Raw genomic sequence first — 18,297 nt, forward strand, 5'->3', positions numbered from 1 at the left:
GCAGCATTTCTGGCCCTAGACCCTAGTCCCTACCTGTCCCGAACAGGCCCAAACAGACAACTGCCCTTGTCCTCTCCGCCCTTTGCCTCGCCGCCCGGGCTCAGACGCCCTGAATCCTAGCCTTTTATAGCCCTACTGGCCAATAAGAAGCTGGTCCTAACCCTAGCCAATCCAATTTTAAACCCTGATTTAGCCAATTAATGGGAGGCCCAGCCCTAATCACCAGTCACAGCCCTATTTCCTGACCCCCAATCACAGCCCCAGCCCTAAAACCAACAGCCAATCAGAATCCTAGCCCTATTCTCCAATCACAGCCCTAGTACCAACAGCCAATCAGAATTCCAGCCCTATCCACCAATCACAGCCCTAGAAACCAACAGCCAATCAGAATCCTAGCCCTATCCACCAATCACAGCCCTAGTACCAACAGCCAATCAGAATTCCAGCCCTATCCACCAATCACAGCCCTAGAAACCAACAGCCAATCAGAATCCTAGCCCTATCCACCAATCACAGCCCTAGTACCAACAGCCAATCAGAATTCCAGCCCTATCCACCAATCACAGCCCTAGAAACCAACAGCCAATCAGAATCCTAGCCCTATCCACCAATCACAGCCCTAGTACCAACAGCCAATCAGAATCCTAGCCCTATCCACCAATCACAGCCCTAGTACCAACAGCCAACCAGAATCCTAGCCCTATCCTCCAATCATAAATGCATCCCTGGAGCTAGCAACCAATGAAACACCATCTCCCAGAAACCAATCACAACAGCATATGCAACAGCCATGAGGAACCTATATAAGGAGCAAGTTAACTAAAGTCCAGTCCCTGGGGCCTGGGGGGAGGCTATTGTTGCTCTATTCAGTATCTCTCCCTCTCCCTCTCCCTCTCCCTCTCCCTCTCCCTCTCCCTCTCCCTCTCCCTCCCCCTCTCCCTCCCCCTCCCCCTCTCCCTCTCCCTCTCCCTCTCCCTCTCCCTCTCCCTCTCCCTCTCCCTCTCCCTCTCCCTCTCCCTCTCCCTCTCCCTCTCCCTCTCCCTCCCCCTCTCCCTCTCCCTCTCCCTCTCCCTCTCCCTCTCCCTCTCCCTCCCCCTCTCCCTCTCCCTCCCCCTCTCCCTCCCCCTCTCCCTCTCCCTCTCCCTCTCCCTCCCCCTCCCCCTCCCCCTCTCCCTCTCCCTCTCCCTCTCCCTCTCCCTCTCCCTCTCCCTCTCCCTCTCCCTCTCCCTCTCCCTCCCTCTCCCTCCCTCTCTCCCCTCTTGGGAGAAAGTGTATCCCCCTCCTTCTTTTTCCACCATTTAGAGCAGAGGTTGTCTCTTTTCTCTTTGAGTGAAATGGGTTTGTGTCTAACGTATGAATTCGTTTTTTATTATCCCGATTGATCCCTTGTGGATCTGATACGCCATTACCAGTCCTACATTTGGCAGTATCAGCTTTGTGAAGGCTGGTTTCCCATTGAAATCAGATCTTTCTTGAGGTTGTGTTTCAATTTCAGCTTCAGTTTCATTAGCCACTTACCATTAATGACTCCTAATTACCAGTTATCCTACACTATTTCACTTTGCTCTTGTGGGGATACTTTATGGGGTCTGTTCAGTGAGGGTCAGATCAGTAAAAAAATAGATGTACTCATATCGCAGAAACTATAATTGTTGCTCAGAACATAGTATCAGTATAATCAAGTAATTACATAGGTACCAGTATAACCAATTACATGTGTTACTGTTGTAGTTTGAAGCACCATTCACTACATATTGCACATGGGCTGCATATTGGATGAATGAAATTCACTTTGCAGCAGGAATCAAGCAACCTCTGGGGTCTGTGTTACTCAGATCGGCTAGCAATTCTCAGACAACAAAGCACTAGGGTGAAATTTGGTGCTTCTGATTATGACATGAATTAAGCAATTCTATGTGAGTGTTGGAAGGACTGTTTGGATGTAGTTAAGTATTTTCAGTCTTGAAAAATGCCCTTTGTAAGTGCCCAAAGTGTTACATGCCAAGAGGCAACTGATGAGATGTTCGGTAAGACTTGCACATTTACTCATTTTTTGAAGCTTAATTCCTTGATTCTTTACTGTGCTTGTTGTAGCACTCCAGACTAATATCAGACAGGCGGAGAACACACCTGTGCCATCCATAAGCCACGAGCACAGGATCAGGCTACGCATGCACATGTTGGGCCCAACTGAATTCAAGAGTGATAAGACGTATTTTTTATATCTCATAATCTTACTCTTGCATTAGACAAAGTAAGGGTGCTGATCTCCAGCCACAGAATGCCAGGTATTCGCTCGCTGAATTAAAACTATGTCCCGACTTTCTGGTGTTGCTAAACATTGGCACTGATAGCCCTCACGTTGAGGTTTTCAGCATCTCCACCAGCAGGACTTATTCAGTGAACCAATCTGTTTTGGTTAGGACAAAATAACCTTCTGTTTAAGAATGCATTTCAAGGGCCCATCTGTGAGTGGAGATATTCTCTGATCCTCCCTTGTTCCACTGAGCCTCCAGGCTTCTCGCCATCTTCCTTCCTTCCTGTGGCATGAACTAGGAAATTCGGATACCATAATGTCCTCAGATGGATCGAGTTTCACAACTGAGATTGGTCAACAAAACAAAACATTCAAAAAAAGTGTGAAGCACATTTGACTCCACAACAAGGACAAAGTGTATTTCAGTTTTAAATTATGAAGGTTTATTAAGTGTTAATAGTCTACAGAAAGCAAAAGTTCAGGTTAGTAACATTTAATGAGCAAAATGTGTATGCTCTGATTAATCCGCAATATAAAATTAAATCGAAATCTTATATATCAAAGGACGAACCAGCATGGAGTTACCTGAAAGGGAAAGACAAAGGAAATTAGTTCTCTCATTTGGGAGAGCACTCTGAAATTTCCAACTCTGCTCTGCTGTTTTCTAATTCTAATCCAAAGTCTGAATCCCACAACTCTGATGAAATTTGCTCTACATTAAAAACTCAACTCTAACATTTTTCACTCCTACACATACACAGTTCTAATATAGCTGTCTAAGCACATTAAAGCGAGATGGTACAATAACGTGCTTCAAACTTACACTGTCTGTATCATGATGAGATACATGTATTAAGCTGTACTCTGTAGGTGTCTTTTGAACACACCATACATTAAAACATTCCACGATTACCACAAATAAAACATTTTTTCACATAGGAAAGAAGGTAAAGTAACATTGCATTTGATAATTAGAACTTCCGCTTGTCTAGAAATAATAATGTCCACATGGTGCAAAGATGGCAAACAACGTTAGCCATGTTAAAATTGAGACCTACATTAACAATAGGTAATCTAAACATGATTAAACATACATTCTCTTTACAAATAATCTTTCAGGAACAGTCACAAAATTTTGTTTCAGAAAAGCTCTCTCCACTAACTCATACCTACACATACCTATGTGCAAACCTTTCTTCTTCAATATCTGTGGCATGTTAGATGAGAAAATCCTTAGTAAACTCTATGAAAATTAAAAACACATACAAAAAACTTGGAGTCACCTGAAAATATAAATTATTGTAGAAGATTGGTGATTTATAGCTACAGCAATCTTTTGAGAGTTTCATCAAAAATCCATTAGACGTTAGCAGGCGCTTAAGATACCCCATAGACTTTTCTCACATTGTTACTTTATGAGTTTAACCGGCAACTGATAGTTGTCAAAACATTGAAAAAACCTACTTGAATATGTGCTTCATGTCTTTCAACAAAACAGGAAATAGTGGTATTTTGTCCAAATTAATATTTACTCATTCAGGATGTTAGAAACGATATAATCCACGGAAACTTTGAAAAAATCTAACAGAATCACTGTTCACCTCTCACAGTGGCCAAGCATTGTGATAAATTCTGTTTTCTACTCATTGCCTGTCTTAATCCGAAACAATAAATACACCCCATGAAGATTCAGAAATATCACATACTTAAAACACTGTATACCAATCATTTCCAGTAAATCTATTGAGTTCCATACATTCTATAAATACACAATGCAAAGATGGAGATCCAAGGTCAGTTTTAGACACCAAACAAAGAAACAGTTTCCGAAAAGTGACAGTACAGTTGGACAATCCTGAAGAAGTACCTGTAATCATTCCTGAGGCATCCTTCTCAGGTTTTATTCAACACTAGTTCTACCCCAACAATTTTTACCAGTTTTGGCTCAAAAACGTCAAATCGTGTTCACTATGCCGAAACAAGGCAATTTTCTAAAAAACAAACTGACAAATGGCTGAAGTTATCCCTATTAGCCAATTATGTACGTCAGTGGCCCTTGGAGTCTCTTGGATTTGGTTGTACTCTGGGCTCCTTGAACAGGACGTGGCAGGCATAGTCCCTCTTCTTTGCAAGACACCAGGCAGTCCATGATGATACAACCTCTCGGCCCTTCGTTGGTCCTTTTTCCAGTCCAGTCAGATTTGATTTCAAGGTGCCCTACTTATGCTCAGAAAATATCCTCAGGGCATGATGCGGCTGATAACCAATGGTGTACCATGTTCCCTACCTCCTGATGACCACTTCCTGCAAAGTGATGACCATCTGGATGCACCATTCTGACAACTCCCAATATTTCAGGACCTCTTTCCTGGTGTGTAGAGCTCCCTCACCCAACCCAGAGGTGTAACTACCAAGGAGGCTACATGTCCCTGGAAAACCTGTTTCACAACTGGCTTCTCCTTCACTGTCCCTAGTGCCAGCCTGTCTACCTAGGTAAACAGTATCCCTGCTAAAGAGGATTCCGTGCATGCTTTTTACCTCCCCAGGCAGGACGGCACATAGGTGTTAACCCAAAAGGCAAGCTTCAAAGGTGAAGTCGCCTTTGAAGGGCAAACGGGGAACACTTGGGAGAGGGGCTGCTGTATTTTTTAGGTAGACAGCCTGGTCATCGTGTCTAAAAATGCATAAAAATACGTTCTGTTTTTATACATAAAAATACAGTCTGTTTTTAAACATGGCTGTCCGATTTCTTTGGCGTCTTGTCGACTTCTTTTTCAATTGTTTTTGTGCTATTTAAATGCTTTACACTTGTTCCTTTGTGAAATTGTTGGTGCTTAGAGCCACAGCTACCCAGGGTTGAGCTGAAGTTTGACACACGAATCCCATGGGTCCTAAGGGGGTTGGTCAATGTATTAAACTGTGAGGTCACACACTCACCATATAGTGCACCCTATTTGCTCACAGTCAACTATGCACTTATCTTGAAAACAGTTACCTTCTTGATACGTCACAGTCCAGATTCATCCCAATCCAAAGTACTGAATCTGCCCCTATACCAATTACAGATGATGGCAGGATGCTGCTAGACAAGAAACCCTCTTCTACACTAATTGTCTAAGATCTGTCATCAGATTTCGATAGTTTCTCACCTTCTCTTAATTCAAACAACTCTTTCATCTTGGACTCTGCAAGGACACTCTCAGATGGTTAAAACCGTTTTGTTGAACCAGTCAGTTCATAGGTTGAGCAATAAATCTGAAAAACACAAAGTTTCCTGTGGATTACCTCAAGCGTCATCTCTGAGCCCTCCATGATTTAATGTTTATATCTACCCATTTGCATCCTTAGTTCGCTCTTTTGCCTTTGATGGTGTGTCATATTCTGACGCACACCCATCATTGTGCCCATATTTGACCATGTTGACTTAACATGTGACAAGTTTTGTTCTTGCTTCAGCACTGTCTCCCAGCTGATGAGCAACAACTCCTTAAGAGTCGATAGTGATTAATCGGAGATTCTCCTATTCAGCAAGCAATCTGTAATCTAGTCTTCTTCTTGATGGCCAGCTAAGTTAGGTCTCTTTCAAGCTAAGGCTTTCCAGGACAAAAATGAAGACATTATTTTCTTTTCAAGACAAATCATCTGGGTCTCTAGCAGCCACTTTAATTTGAGGAAGCTCAGGCTCCCCAGGCCAAAAACATAGACATTCTCGTCTATTCTGGACAAATGAGCTGAGTCTCCAGCACACGCCTTAATTTGAGGATGTTGATAAAGCTTCTCCCTTTACTTCCAGTGACAGTTCAAAGAACTATAGTTTATGTCTTTATCACATCTTGCCTGGACTATGGCAATGTAATTTATCTGGATCTTCCTGAATATTTAACTCATCAACTACAGATTCTACAAATTCAACTGCCAGGCTTATTTTTAATTTGCTGGTCTTTGCTTCTATCACCTCCCAGCTAAGAGGTCTTAACTTGGTTCCAGTGAAGAAATGCTGCCAATTTAATTGAATTGTGTTTTGTTCTCCAGGCCATCTACAGCTCTGGACCTGCTGACCTGAAAGACACATTCAAACTCTACCATCGGACCTGGGTCCTCAGATGTTCCTCTGCTTTACTAGTTATGGTTTCATCCATCAAGAAGCCAAGAATGGGGGGCATGTGCTCTCCTTTGTAGTAGCAAAAGTCTTGAGCAGCCTCCGGTTCTCAGTTAAAACATATTTTAATTTTAGGCCTTTAGGAAAAAATTAAAAACGTGGCCGTTCTGCTAATATCTGACTCTCTACTCCCTGACGAATGGTGTTGTTGTATTTCCTTCCCTTAGCGGGAGAAGGCCCTCTGGATTATTTATGTGCTTTACCAAACAAATAATAAAAATTGCTCTAATTACTCAGCTTATCATAAGTAAATTGGTGGAAAACATACAAATTAACCAATTGCAGTGTTTTACTAACCAACATCCCTACATATCTCCTCTTCGGTTTGCCTTCAATTTATGGAACAACCCCAAAACAGTACTTGGAAGATACTTTGAGATTTATGAATGATGGTCATTCAGCCGTACTTGTTTTGTATGCTGGGCTTATCCTCTGCATTCAACACCATGGATCTCAATATGCTGCCATCAAGACATTCCTTTGTGGTATATAGTGAACTCTCCATTAGGTGATTTTATAGTTTCTTGCCTGTATAGTTCTACATCAACCAGCTCTATTTCACATCATCAAAGTCTCTTTGTAGAGTGTCAGTTTTATGCCAATGGTATGCAACCCCACATTTAAGTACAAGACAGATGCTGCATCAATGTCATCAATGAGTTTTGGAGATTAAGGAATACTATGGCATTCTATGCCATTCCATGCTTTGACACTCCACTTAACTCTGCTCCACGACCCTCCACTCTACACCACTCCACTCTACACCCATGTGCACCACTCTACTCCACATACTCCACAACACAGCACTTTACACTACTTGTCTCTTCTATACTCCACGACTCTCCGTTCCACTTTACCACACCCCACTCCACTCTACCCCATAACACTCCACTTTACGACAGTCCACTCCACTCTTCGCCACTCCAAAATGGTAGGCCATTCCACTCTGTTACACTCCACTCTGTGACACTCCATTCCACAATGCTCTCCTCTACGCCACTAACTTTTAGTAACACTGAGCAGCAGCCATGCTGGTGTGCAGCACGACTAAAACACATTGGCAAAACAAATACCTCTTGCATAGGCAAGACCTATTGGCTTTGCAAATGTTTTTTGTTTTCTGGCAGAAGGGAGCATTCAGTGCTCCCTCCTCCCAGACCGTATCTGCTCCTTCCCTCCCCTAAACCCCCCCCCCACTCCAACCTCTCCCCACCCAAATGTCCCCACAAACATTTACTATGGGCTCAAGGGTTCAACATGTATGATTCATAAGAATGGTTTTGGTGTTATTTATTCAGAAAAGGAGTAGTGTATGGTGTGTGTGTGTGTCTGTGCACAACCTGCAATACCAAGTATGCACACTTTTAGAGAGCCGATTTTATTCTTCAAAAAGTAGTTATTCTCACAGTGAGGATTTTAATTTTGAAATTGTTTGAGCTAAGAAAACAAGTTCTGAGGCTTGAACAGACAATGTGCTTGGCCATCTGCAGGGCTGCACTTTCCTATCATACTCAGCAGGGTCAGTTAGCTGGTTCACTTTCTTCTTCATAAAGCAGAGATCCCTGAACACTCTGCTGCCTTGTGAGGCTTTAATTTTTCTTCTAAACCTTGTTTTGGAGCAGGCGTTTTTAGCTTCACTGGATGTCTTTGGAGATTACACACTGTTTTCATTCATTTGTTAAAGTTAAGGGTTTTTGTATCCTTGTTTTGTTCTCTCAGATTGAACCTTTTCTCACATTCATTCTTACCAATATGCCAGATCCTTTTGGCAGATTCTTTTCCTGTCTTGGAATGTAGTTCTGGTCAGACAAATACACTGGTTGTGCGGTGCCATGATCTTTACCAAGAGATGCAGTGCAGGAGGCTGTAGGACAGGAATGGAGGGTGCTGGACCTGGCCCTCCTTGCAGGGTCATCCCCAGATGTTTTGCCTTTTCCCTCCACTTTTTCCTGAATTCGTTTTTATCGGCTTTAAGATTCTGAGCACTTTACCACTGCTGGCTACTGCTAAAGTACAGGCGTTCTGTACTCTAAACATGGTAACATTGGCTTATCCACAATTGGCATATTTAATGTATGTGTAAGTCCTAGTAAAGTGCAATATATGTACCCAGGGCCTGTAAATAAATGCTACTAGTGGGACTGCAGCACTGATTTTGCGACCCACTACAGTAAGCCTTCAAACATGCCTCAGGCCTGCTACTGCAGAGCCTGTATGTGCAGTTTTAAAATGACATTTTGACCAGGCAAGTACACCCATATGCTAGACCCAGACCTACCTTTTTATGATATGTTAACAAATGTATATATCGCATAGCTACCCGAGAGCCTCCCAGCGCTTCAACAAATCTTCCATAACACTTTCATACAAAAGGATCAGTATAGCCATGTTTTCAGTAGCCGCCGGAAGGTTAGTTCCTGGTTAGTTTGACGTAAGGAAAGAGGTAGCAAATTCCACAGTTTAGCGCCTAGATGTGACATAGACCTTCCGCCCCCATATGGCCTTTTTTACAGAGGGGATTACCGCCAGGGCAGCTGACGATTACCTAAGATGTCACGTGGGCTTATAGAAAGTGGCCAGGGAGCGCAGCTGTGGAGGCCCTTTAGCATGTAAGGACCTGTGTATATAGCATGAAGCCTTGAATTTTAGTCGCTGCTCCAATGGGAGCCAGTGCAGAGTAAAAAAAATGCCAATTTGACTGATTTGTGTTTAGGTATATTAAAAAGCAGTCTAGCGGCAGTATTCTGCACCAGTTGGAGTCTCTTTTTCACATAATTTGGGGACCAGAGAAAAAGGGCGTTACTGTAATCTAGGCGTGAACTGATCAATGCCTCTATGATTAATCTCTTTGCCACGAACGGAAGAATTTTGAACACCTTCCTAGGGAGTCTGAATATGCCAAAGCAAATGGCCGAAGCTTTCTTTGCCTGCTGATCCATAGATAACCACAGATCAAGCCAGACTCCAAGGCTCTTAATATGCTCCTTGGGAGCTGGAATATCTCCAAGAAGAGACAGGACCGAAGGAGAGAAATTTAATAGGGCTTGAGAGCCCAAAAACATGACCTCTGTTTTATCTCCATTAAGTTTAAGTTTACAATCGGACGTCCAGTTAGATATTGCCCTAAGGCAAGGACCAAATGAAGATTCCAATGAATTCTGTCCTAAGGTCAAGGAGACCACTAATTGTGTATCATCTGCATATGATATCAAGGAGAGGCCAAAGGGTTCGACTACCTTAGCAAGAGGCAACATATAGCTATTAAACAATGAAGGGCTGAGAGAAAAACCCTGAGGTACTCCCCATCTACTGTTAAAACATCTTGAATAAAAAGATCCATCGAGTACCTGAAATGATTGTGTATTTAAAAACTCACTACCCCAACTTAGCGCAGTCCCTGTGACTTATCTCCCTCATCCTCTGGAGTGAAATACTGTGATCTACTGTATCGAATGCGGCGCTGAGGTCAAGCAGCACGATTGCAGAAGCCAGGCCGTCTTCAAGTTGCCGTCTGACCTCTTCCATTACTCCGGTCAATGCCGATTCGGTACTGTGCATGGGTCTGAAACCCATTTGGGAGGGGTGAAGAATACTGTTGTCTTCAAGGTACGCAGACAAATGACTGTTGACATGTTTTTCTAGTATTTTGGCAAAAGCTGGTAACAGGAAAATCGGTCTGTAATTATTTATAATTGAAGGGTTTAAGTTAGGCTTTTTGAGGAGGGGTTTCACAATCGCGTGTTTCCATTGTGAGGGGAAAATGCCGTTTCCCAATGACTGATTCAATAGCTCAGTCAGAATGGGCGCTATTATTGTCGATCCTTAGGCTAGGATTGAGGGAGGCGCAGGATCAAGAGGGGATCCTGATTTAAGAGTACCCATAGATCGTACAACGCTTTCAAGGTATAGAGGGGGAAAATCTGATAACATAGATGTACCATTGAAAGGTTGTTCCTCCATGTTTTGAGGGCTGATGGGATCAATCTGAAAAGCTGAGTAAATGTCGATAATTTTATCCTGCAAGAAAGAGCATAAATCATTGCTATGCTTGTAGGAGGCTTCTACCTCTCCCGATTGTGAGTGTAGGGAGGCAATTTCTTTTAGCAGCTGAAAGATTACTTTGGGAGAGTTGGCATTCTGTTCAATTATTACCGTATAATAGAGTCTTTGGGCTGCTTTGATTTCCAAGTGAAACTGTCTGATACCCTTCCTATAGTCTTGTTTTGCAGAAGTACTATAGGACTTTCTCCATCTCCTTTCCAGTCTTCTGCAGTCTCTTTTCAGTGTCTGCAACTGTGAGGAGAACCAGGCTGCCCTTTTCTTTCTACAGGGGACCCCACATATTGCTGTGTAGGGTATCAGAATATACAGACTATTAGTAATCCATTTATTCAGAGATTCTAGGGAACTGCTCGTATTCCCATTCAGGGCAGGTTTAGTCCTAGCTAGTATGTTAGAACATTCAGTGACCTTAAGCATATGCCACCGTCTCTGTGATTAGGATGTGGTCAACGAAGATTTGCCAGATTGCATAGTCGGAAGACTAAAAGAAATTAAGAAGTGATCCGACCAGGCTAAAGGGGTAGGTGGTAGAGACGTTAAGGTAGCTATGTTGCTGACAATCAGGTAAATAGTATGGCCTTTAGTATGCGTAGGACCTGTAATTAGTTGTGTGAGGTCCAAGGCCCTCATGTCAGATAGAAAGTTTTGTACTATGGCCTTATCCTCATTTTCTGCATGTATATTGAAATCCCCCAAGATCGTAAAATTAGGCTTATTACAGATTAAATCAGCAACATATTCTTTAAATGAAAGTATAAAACGTTGCGCTGATCCCGGAGGACGATAAATCAGAACCCCTGAGAAGCTAAGGCTGGGAGTTAAGAGGAAAGAGAAAAGTAGACTCTCACAGTCTGGAATATCAAGGGGACATGAGGTCACCTTGACCATATCCTTAGAAATGATAGCAATTCGGCCCCCTTTCCCACCCACTCTATCAACCCTAATGATTGAATAGTCCTTGGTCAGGGCCAGTGAAACATCGGGTCCTGAACTACAGCCCTATTTCTCTTCTCCCCTTTCCCACCAAGGTCGCTGAGAAGCTAGTGAACGCCCGACTGTCTCACTTCCTTGAGGAAAACAACGCACTCAACACCTCCCACTCTGGAACCACAGCACTGAGACCGCCCTCATCACCTGCACTGACGACATCAGAACCAGAGTTGACAAGGGCGAGACCGTCGCACTCATCCTCCTGGACCTCTCCGCAGCCTTCGACACTGTCTGCCACCAAATCCTCCGAACACACCTCTTCAACGCAGGAATCCGACACAAGGCCCTGGACTGGCTCACCTCCTTCCTCGCCGAAATAACCCAGAAAGTTTGCCTCCCCCTTCCAGTCCCCAGCAACCAAGATCATCTGCGGGGTCACCCAAGGGTCCTCCCTCAGCCCTACCCTCTCCAACATTTACATGGCCCCGCTCTCCAACATCCTCTGCCCCCACGGAATCACCATCATATCCTACGCAGACAACACCCAGCTCGTCATCTCCCTCACCAGGAACCCCACCACCGCCAAGACAAACCTCCACGCCGGACTCCTCGCCACTGCCAAATGGATGACAGCAAGCCACCTCAAACTCAACTCCAACAAAACCGAAATCATCATCTTCGGCCCAAACAGGACAGTATGGGACGACTCCTGGTGGCCCACTGCCCTAGGACCACCCCAACACCCTCCACCCACGCACGCAATCTCGGCATCATCTTAGACTCCTCTCTCTCCATGACCAAGCAAATCAACTCTATAACTTCCTAATGTTTCAACACCCTACACATGCTGCATAAGACCTTCAAATGGATCCCCATAGAAAATCGTCACCCATGCACTCATCAGCAGCAGACTAGACTATAGAAACGCCCTCTCCGCTGGTACCACAGTCAGGCTTTAACAGAAACTCCAGCTGATCCAGAACGGAGCCGCACGGCTCATCCTTAACGTCTCACGCCACAAACACATCTCCACCCACCTCAGACTCCTTCACTGGCTACCCATCAGCAAAAGGATCTCTTTCAAAATCCTCAACCACGCCCACAAATCCCTCCACAACACTGGACCAGTCTACCTCAACGAATGAATGAACTTCCACACACCCACTTGTCTCCTTTGATCGGCTGACCTCGCCCTCACCACAGTCCCCTGCATCCTTCGCACCACCTCCGGAGGTAGATCCTTCTCCTACCTTGCCTCCAAGACCTGGAACTCCCTCCCCACCAACCTACGCAAGACCCAGGACCTCCTGACCTTCAGAAAACACCTAAAAACATGGCTTTTTGAACAGCAACTCGGCACCCCCCCCCCCTTTTTTCCCTCCCCCACCCCCAAAAGCGCCTTGAGACCCTAGCAGGTGATTAGCGCGCTTAATAAATTTGTTGATCGATTGTTTAAACCCTCGTGTAACCATGTTTCGTTTAGGAACAATGCTGTCGGTTTCTGCGTATCCAGAAGAAGATTAATATCTAGCTTGTGGGCAGCTAGTGATCTGCAATTAGCCAAAAGAAACCTACTTTGGGGGGGAATTCTGAGGGGAGATCCTAGTGTGAGCAGTTCCTTCTGGTACCCCCTGAAGGTCTAAACTGGTCCCATCTGGTGTCCCACACTCCTTATTTCTATTAGGTGGGGTGGGTCTGAGAGAGTATAAGAATTCCGGGTCATACGTTATCCTGTCTGACTTGCTTTGGGCATAACTACTGGCCCCTGGTCCCGGCTGGGCGGCGACGGGTACAGACGGGCTTGCCTTAGGCGTGCCTGGCACGTCCGCTGCGCGGCTGCAGCATCGTCGGCCTTCACTGGTGCCGGTAATGGGAGAGTCAGGCATTTAGAGCGCTGACCTCCAAGATGGCGTATGTTACGGTGACGAAGGAAAGGAGGAAAGATGGCTACCAATTATAGCTGCATCCCTAGGGAAATGCTGCCATAAGGGAATGCAGCATACAAATATCACAACAACTGCCCCGCCTCCGCAACCACCGGCCTCTGAACACAGACCGGAGGTGACCCAGGAGCCAGGCAGAAAAAAACGAGGAAAACAAAAGGTTAAACCGTAAAACGTTTAAAATCACACACTGACCTATTTATATTACAATAAAATTCCTGCTGTGCTCTACCTAAATTAAAACAAACGTGACCATAAAAAATCACTATAGTCTCGGAAAAATACTGAGGGCTACATCCAAATGGAGAAACTGTCTCCTACCAGTGTCAAGTGAGGATTAAGTTACCCCTGAGGTAGATCCTGGTTAGCCCGAAGGGCAGGGCGCAGTGTATTTAAAAAGTTGAACATCTACTCTTATGTTTAACATGTCCAGGTAATGAAAAACTATTGAATTAGTTTTTCACTACTGCAAGACCCATCTCTCCCATAGGTCAACATCTGGGTTAACTTGAAGCAACCTTTAAGTGTAACTTCCAATTTGGAAAAGATAGAAATCTGATGTTTGGTGTCTCTGGACTCACAATTTAAAATCACAATTTATGGTGAAATCGGAATTTAAATTGTAAGTCTGCAAATGCCACTTTTTCAGAAAGATGCAATTTTCTTACTTTTACCATTCAGTGCCTCTGCCTGCCTTTGAATACGTGGCTGGGGTGGATGACAGCTGGGCTTTGTGCATTTTCTCTAGACAGTCACACCCAAAGGGAGCTTAGGTGTGACATTTGCATCCTGCTGGCCCATCACCAGGTTGATGGGTCTTCCTGGGCTAGATGGGAGGGAAGAACTGACACTTACACCTGAATAGGTCTGTGTCTTTCCTCACACAAAGGGCTGCATAACCCCCTGTAGAGTGTCTGGAGCCAGGGAAGGAAGGGCAGGGGCCTCGTGCACTTCAAAGGCCTCTCTTTGAAGTCTCCCCCACTTCAAAGGCACATTTGGGTGTAAGTGTTGGACCCCTGACACCCCCAATTCAGTTCCTCACCTGAGAAGACACTGCCAAAAAGAGGAGCTGCGCTGCCAGGAGGGACTGCTACTTCGCTAACTGTTCTGTTCTGTTGGCCTGTTGCCTGCTGTTTGCTGTGCTATCAGGAGGGACTGCCTCTTTGCAATTAGTTCTGCTGGGCTGGCCTGCTGCCTCTTGAAGTCAGAAGGACTGAACAACCACAACCTCTTAACCTAAAGTAACTACAAGGGCTTGTTGGCTTTTCCCCTGTTACTGGAAGTCCCAGGGCCATCAAAGATTTCGCCGTACTGAGGCTGCCTTGGGACTCTGAGTCCAACAGCTGGTACTGACAATATTCATTGCTGCCCCGAACAAAGGATTGAGAGCTTTGATTCATCTGAAACCAGCGCTTTGTTCTGCAAGAGGCAAGCATTCCTGTCTGTGGGAGTCAGCACGTTGGGGGAACCTGGCCCTGCGCTCCCCAGACAGGCGCTCCATGCTGTGAGGACCTGTACTCTGTGGGTGGGAAGCGACCACCTCTAGGCTGGACACCTAGCGAGTTTGACGCCCCCGACCTGACACTTTGTCAAGGGTAACGCCGAGTGCAGCGACGATGTCATCACACCCCAGCCCCTCTCAGCACAATCAGTGTGACTCACCGCAGCCTGACCGAGGACATTGCCACCTCAGAAGCTTTGTCCTTGAGACTGGCGACACTAGAGGCGTGCCCCAACCCCTCTACCTTGTGTAAGGGTACTTTTGCTTGTGAATCGACCTGAGTGGTCCCTGTCAGTCGTGTTGTGCTCCTCGTAGACCTCTGAATCTAACACATAGTGATTTTCTTAAAGCACTTCTTGCATATTGCGCTACAGTTGAGAACATCGTCAGGTCCCAAGTGGGACCATAAATACCTGAATAGAAGTGCAAAGGTGCTCCTAAAACTGTAATAATCTACATACTTTGAACACCTATATTTGGACAAGTATTGACAGGATGTTTGCCGTTTTGGTCTTGTTTTAACCATATAAATATTCTCTATTTTGCTAAATTGCGTCTTAAGTTAAGCCTGACTGCTCTGTGCCAAGCTTAATTTAAGGTGTGGATCTGACTTACCCTAAATGTGATCCTTACCTGGACAGGGTGCCAACCTCTTCCAACTAGAAACTCAACATTAGTCATCAATGGTGAGGATAAGGCTTTTGTTTGTGCAGTACCTTATAGTAATTTGGTGTACACTACTAGGCTCATTCAAGACCATTACGTGTTTCTCATTTTTCTCTCAATTGGTAATTTTTTTCTAAATTTACTACTGCTTCATCTTCATCAACTTGGAACTCTGTTTTTTTGTTGCACCTGTGAAGCCTTATCAGAATGGAAATACATGTCTGGTACCTATCATGCTACACTATGAAGTAGCTCAAAGATTTCTGCAAGGAGCGGGGGCTGGCTGTAAAGAAGAAATCCACAAGGCAGGATCTTCAGACATCACTGTTTAATAATGAGGAATCACGCTGGCTATCAGCACACACAGATAACTCTGGGGAGGACCCAGCTTGAACTCTAAATGATGAATTGCCTTGGGACTTCATGGACCCCAAATCAGAGGCCCAAGAAGGCAGTGGCCTTGAGAATGAGAAATGACTGAACAGAGGTTCCAGAGGAGAGAGAGGAACCTACAGGGAGGGAGTCCCTGGATGGATCTACGACTGGGAGCAGTGTCTCTCTTCACACATCCTGTCCCCTAAGGAGTTACAGGACAGACAAGCTGAGAGGGACCTACAGCTGGCCCAATTGGCTGCAGATGAGAGAAGAGCTGAGAGAGCCTTAGCCAAGGAAAAACCTGCCATGGAGGCAGCTGGAGCTGAGAAAGCCATGGAAGAAAGAAAGATCTTGTGGGCTCATGAACTGAGTCTGAAGGAACTGGACTTAAAAGCAAAGCAAGTAGAGCCCAGTGGTGGCAGCGAAAGTACCATGTCCAGTGCTGAAGGAAAGGTCCACACACCCAGAGATTTGGTGCCTGACTTTACAGAGGGGTATGACATAGACAGGTGGTTTGAGGTGTATAAGGGCACTCGAGTAATGCACAGGATCACTGAGGACGATTGGGAACTGTCCCATGGAGGCATATACTTGGTGATAGATGCCCTAGACGGGGGGATGGGCTGAGGTATGCCACAATGATGGAGACTCTTGTCAAGAGATATGGCTTCACCCCAGAAGAGGGCAGGTTGACATATAGTCCTGGAAGGATTTTGTGGGTCGCTTTGGCAGGGCACTGGATGGTTGTGTGAAGGGTAGTATGGTGAACACACTTGGGGGGCTGTACAGTTTGATTGCTAGAGAGCACGTGTTCAGTCACTGTTTTCCAGAGCTGTGCCAACACCTGGTGGTTTGTAGGTTCTCTAACCCGAGGGAACTTCCAAAGGAGGCAGACCTTTGGGTGAGTACCAGCGTGTCTGGGATGGCGTGGCGGATGGGGTGATCTTAAGGGTGTGTTGCAGGTTTTCCCCATCAGTGTGAGGGGAATGGTCACCGTGACCCAGACAGGTCCCAGCGTGGTGAGAGTGAAAATGGTCCCATGTCCTTTGCTAGCATGGGGAAAGGAGTGGGTGTGGGCAGACGCTGAGGGTGTCTTATTTCCAGCCCCAGAGCTTGGGATGCTCCCAGATGGGGCATAAGCTGGGAGACCTGGTCGGTACCGAGAGACAATACACTGATGGGAAGCTCAGGAGAGCTGGGAGGGGCGGCTTCCACAAGCACCCTACCAGTTCTGTTTTTACTGGGGGTACCACTCCACAGTGGAAACAGTCCACAATGGGTCAGGGGTTGCCCGTTCTGAGAACAGAGCACTCCAAGACTGGCCATGATGAGGCCACTTCTACTCTGGAGAGGGCTCCATGCACTGTCACAGGAATAGAGGACTGAGGACCTGCGCCAAGCTGACTCTTGCATAACACATACAGGATGTGTTTCTCTTTGGGGGTAGTTCAAATCAAATCAAATCAAATCAAAAACATTTATAAAGCGCGCTACTCACCCGTGAGGGTCTCAAGGCGCTAGGGGGAGGCGGTTACTGCTACTCGAAGAGCCAGGTCTTGAGTTGCCTCCGGAATGCGAGGTGGTCCTGGGTGGTCCTGAGGTTGGTGGGGAGGGAGTTCCATGTCTTGGCCGCCTGGTAGGAGAAGGATTTCCCACCTGCCGTGGTGCGGCGGATGCGAGGGACGGCGGCGAGTGCGAGGTTGGCGGAGCGAAGTTGACGGGTGGGCATGTAGAAACTGAGGCGACGGTTCAGGTATTCGGGTCCCTTGTTGTGGAGGGCTTTGTGTGCGTGGGTGAGGAGCCGGAAGGTGATCCTTTTGTTGACGCGAAGCCAGTGCAGGTGTCTCAGGTGGGAGGAGATGTGGCTGTTGTGGGGTATGTCGAGGACGAGGCGGGCGGAGGCGTTTTGAATTCGCTGCAGATGTTTCTGGAGTTTAGCGGTGGTTCCTGCGTATAGGGTGTTGCCGTAGTCCAGGCGGCTCGTGACGAGGGCATGGGTCACGGTCTTTCTGGTGTCGGCGGGGATCCAACGGAAGATCTTTCGGAGCATGCAGAGGGTGAGGAAGCAGGAGGATGATACGGCGTTGACTTGTTTGGTCATGGTGAGAAGTGGGTCCAGGATGAATCCGAGGTTGCGTGCGTGGTCTGAGGGGGTTGGTGCGGTGCCAAGGGCCGTGGGCCACCAGGAGTCATCCCAGGCGGACGGGGTGTTTCTGAGGATGAGGACTTCCGTTTTGTCTGAGTTCAGTTTCAGACTGCTGAGTTTCATCCATTCTGCGACGTCTTTCATTCCATCTTGCAGGTTGGTCTTGGCGCTGGAGGGGTCCTTGGTGAGGGAAAGTATCAGCTGAGTGTCGTCAGCGTAGGAGGTGATGTTGATGTTGTGTTTGCGTACGATGTCGGC

At 46.0% G+C, this 18,297-nt stretch overlaps 1 long non-coding RNA gene across 1 annotated transcript in view; it reads right to left on the bottom strand.

The window, feature by feature from the left end:
* Nucleotides 1-2,703: 2,703 nt before the first annotated feature.
* LOC138299343 (uncharacterized) overlaps nt 2,704-18,297 on the bottom strand; it is a 36,870-nt gene continuing 21,276 nt past the window's right edge. Inside the window, exon 3 of the long non-coding RNA XR_011204738.1 lies at nt 2,704-5,512. This is a non-coding gene — a long non-coding RNA (uncharacterized lncRNA). The remainder of the gene's footprint in view (nt 5,513-18,297) is intronic.

This window comes from Pleurodeles waltl, chromosome 6, assembly GCF_031143425.1.
Source record: "Pleurodeles waltl isolate 20211129_DDA chromosome 6, aPleWal1.hap1.20221129, whole genome shotgun sequence".
In the NCBI taxonomy this organism is placed as follows: Eukaryota; Metazoa; Chordata; class Amphibia; order Caudata; family Salamandridae; genus Pleurodeles; species Pleurodeles waltl.